Below are 4,518 nucleotides of genomic sequence, written 5' to 3' on the forward strand. Positions count from 1 at the left end.
AACTTTTCATTTTCACATCTTTGCTGAAGCTTGTTTAAAGTTGGAATGTCTTCCTCTTAATCCTCATCTCTGATATCTGTTGATCCTTTAAAATCCAACTAAAAAGAAAAAACCTTTCTCTACAAGGTTTCCACTCTTTGTTCTAGTCAATGAAGACCTTTCTCCCCTTAGATTTCACATAGTACTTTATTTGCACATCTCATGCCTTCCTTATGCTTTATTGTGTTCTATAGCTGTTTATATGTCACACCTCCCTACTTAACTGAAAGTTTCATAAAATGGCTACTAGTTAGAGAAATCACAGGTCCTATATTTTCATATGCACATCCATATCCACACACTAGGAAAACTTGACAGCATTCTACCCACAGTAGATTTATTGCATATTCTTTGTGTTTTTATGCATTTGTCTATGCTTAATATATTTGTATTTTTATAAACTTTTTATTCTTTTATTTTTACATAGTCCTAAATTCTATATATATATTTCTTTCTCTTTTACTCAACAAGTCTTATAACTTTGATCAGCAATACATTCACTATTAGGTCTGTATCCCAAAGAGATCATAAAAAAAGGGGAAAAAATCTACATGTATAAACATATTTATAGCAGCTCTTTTTGTGATGGCAAAAAATTGGAAATTAAGGAAATGTCCATCAACTGTGAACAATTTGTGCTAAATGAATACAATGGAATACTATTGTGCTATAATGATGAATAGGTAGATTTCAGAAAAACCTGAAAAGACTTATATGAACTGGTAGTGAAGCAAGCAGAACCAGGAGAACATTGTACACAGTAGGAGCAACATTGTACAATGATCAACTATGACTAACTTAGCTCTTTTCAACAATACTGTTCAACAAAACAAAATAATTTCAAAAGACTCATGTTGTAAAATGTTGTCCACATCCAAAGAAACAACTGTGGAGTATGAATGCAGATTTCAATCTGAATTCTATTTTCACTTTTTGTGTATGTCTTTTATCTTCTTTTACAACATGATATAAGGCTTTGTAAGAAAGATTAAAAGGATATAAAATAACATTGCCCAGAAAGAACATGGAAAACTTCATGGAAGAGGTGATATTTGAGTTGTACTTCAAAAAGTTCAACACATATTATAATGTATTAATATTCTACATCAATAGTTTGTCTCCTCTCCTCTACCCCCTCAATTTCTACCAAGAGGATAGGAAGATGAATCTTCTCATATTTTTTCAGGACCAAAAATGTTATCATAATTGTACAATTATTTCATTTCAGGTTTTTGTTTTTCCCATTTACATTAGTGTTGTCCAGTAATTTTCAAAGGATGCATGTACTGAGGCAGTTTTGAATACATGTGCCATGAATTATATAGAATATATACTTGCAATCATGTGTATGTGTGGGTGTCCTTACTTTACTATAGCATATCTTGGCAAAAAAAAAAAGAAAATTCTAAGGAGTATAATCCTTAGGTATTTTGTTTTCCTCATTCTTCAAACTTCACTCTATATCAGTTCATATAAAGCTCTTAAGGCTTCTTTGAATTTTTCACATTTATTGTTTCTTAACAATACAGTAATATTATATTACATTAATATAGCTTGTTAAGCATTCTCCTATTGATGTGCATCTACTTTGTTTCTATTCTTGGCTATCTCAAGATATGTTACTATGAATATTTTGGCATATATGAAAGCATTGGTCATAACATTGTCCCATTTCAGATGTCATACATAGTAGTGGGACCTCTGGGTCAAAGAATGGATATTTTAGTCATTTTTATAAGATTTTAAGTTTCTGAGTGGATGCCCATCAGTCGGAGAATGGCTGAATAAATTGTGGTATATGAATATTATGGAATATTATTGTTCTGTTAGAAATGACCAACAGGATGATTTCAGAAAGGCCTGGAGAGACTTACACGAACTGATGCTGAGTGAAACGAGCAGGGCCAAGAGATCATTATATACTTCAACAATAATACTAGATGATGACCAGTTCTGATGGACCTGGCCATCCTCAGCAACGAGATCAACCAAATCATTTCCAATGGAGCAGTAATAAACTGAACCAGCTGCACCCAGAGAAAGAACTCTGGGAGATGACTAAAAACCATTACATTGAATTCCCAATCCCTATATTGTTGCCCACCTGCATTTTTGATTTCCTTCACAAGCTAATTGTACAATATTTCAGAGTCTGATTCTATTTGTACAGCAAAATAACTGTTTGGTCATGAATACTTATTGTGTATCTAATTTATATTTTAATATATTTAACATCTACTGGTCATCCTGCCATCTAGGGGAGGGGGTGGGGGGGGGGTAAGAGGTGAAAAATTGGAACAAGAGGTTTGGCAATTGTTAATGCTGTAAAGTTACCCATGTATATATCCTGTAAATAAAAGGCTATTAAATTAAAAAAAAAAAAAAAAAAAGAAAAATTGGAACAAGAGGTTTGGCAATTGTCAATGCTGTAAAGTTATCCATACATATAATCTGTAAATAAAAGGCTATTAAATTTAAAAAAAAAAAAGATTTTAAGTTTCAATTTTTTCCTCTCTCTCCCTTCCTTCCCTCCCCAAGATAGCTAGCAACCTGATTTTATATATATATATGTATGTATAAATATACATATATAATCTATATCTACATACACACATATGTGTATATATATATATATATACACACACATATAATTCCATATTAATTATGTTGTAAAAGAAGAAAAAAGATACACACAAAATGAAAATAGAATGCAAATTGAAATCTGCATTCATACTCCATAGATTTTTGGATGGATATCAATAGCATATCATATAAGTCTTTTGGAATTGTTTTGGATCATAGACTTACTGAAAAGAGCTCAGTTAGTCATAGTTGATCATCACACAATGTTGCTACTAATGTATACAATGTTCTCCTTCTTGCTTCACTCACTACCAGTTCATGTAAGTCTTTTCAGGTTTTTCTGAAATCTACCTACTTATCATTATAGCACAAAAGTATTCCATTAAATTCGTATGGCACAATTTGTTCAACTATTCCCCAATTGATGGATATTCCCTTAATTTTCATTTCTTTTCCACCACAAAAAGACCTGCTATAAATATTTTTGTACATGTAAGTCATTTTCCCTTTTTTTGTGATCTCTTTGGGATATAGGTCTGGTAGTGAAAATATTGCTCTATCAAAGGTTTTGCACAATTTGATTGTCCTTTGGCATAGTTCCAAATTGTTCTTCAGAATGGTTGGATCAGTTCACAACTTCACCAACAATGCATCAGTGTCCCAGTTTTCCTACATATTCTCCAACATGTATTTTCCTTTTGAAAATTTGATAGGAATGAAATGACACTTGAGTTATTTTAATTTTCATTTCTCTACTCAATAGTGATTAAGAGAATTGTTTTCATATGGCCATAAATAGCTTTAATTCCTTCATCTGAAAACTGTCTGTTCATATCTTTTGGCCATTTGTCAACTGAGGAACGAGTTGTAATCTTAATAAATTTGACTCAATTTTCCTATTTATTTTAGAATTGAAGCCTTTATCAGCAACACTAGCTATAAACATCATTTCTCATCTTTTTCTGTTTTCCTTTTAAATCTTGATTGCATTGGTTTTGCTTGTAGAAAAGTTTTTAAATGTAATCAGTTACCTATTTTGTAGTTAATAATGTTTTCTATCTCTTGTTTGATCATAGAGTTTTCCCTTCTTCATAGATCTGACAGATAAACTATTTCTTGTTCTCTTAGTTTGCATATAGTATCACTTCTTTTTTTTTTGCTGAGGCAGTTGCCCAGGGTCACACAGCCAGGAAATGTTAAGTGTCTGAGGCCAGATTTGAACTCGGGTACTCCTAACTTCAGGGCTGGTATTCTATACACTACACCAACTAGCTGCCCCCTATTATCACTCTTTATGTCTAAATCATGTACCCATTTTGACCTTATCTTGGTATATGGTGTGAGATGTTGGTTTATGCCTAGTTTCTGCCACATTATTTTCCAGTTTTCCCAGCAGTTTTTGTTCCAAAAGTTGGAATCTTTGGGTTTATCAAATAGTAGATTACTATATCAAAAATTTGTCAGTATAGTATGTCAGTTTCATGATGTCATGGTTGCCTGGATTCTGGACAATGGACAGTGCTCTCAAGCTTTCCCAGTCAACAATGAAATGAAACAAAGCTATATACTTGCTCCGAGGCTTTTAACACGTGTTCTCAGTCATGTTGTCAAATGCCTTCAATGAGGTTGTACAGAGGTGGAGCCAAGATGGTGGAGTAAAGATAGGAATTCACCCAACCTTTCCACCAAACTGCTCCAAATTCCTTTAATGACACTAAAATTTTAGAGCATCAAAACACCCCCAAAGACAGAGTAGAACATTTACCAGCCAAAAAGAATTTAGAAGGTTAACAGAAAAGGTCAGTGACACTAAGGTGGGAATCCAACATGCAGAACAGTGCAGGCTGGGCTGCACAGCTCCGGCCCCAGCCCCAGCCTCCCTACCCCCACCCCAGA

This window comes from Sarcophilus harrisii, chromosome 2, assembly GCF_902635505.1.
Source record: "Sarcophilus harrisii chromosome 2, mSarHar1.11, whole genome shotgun sequence".
Classification (NCBI taxonomy): Eukaryota; Metazoa; Chordata; class Mammalia; order Dasyuromorphia; family Dasyuridae; genus Sarcophilus; species Sarcophilus harrisii.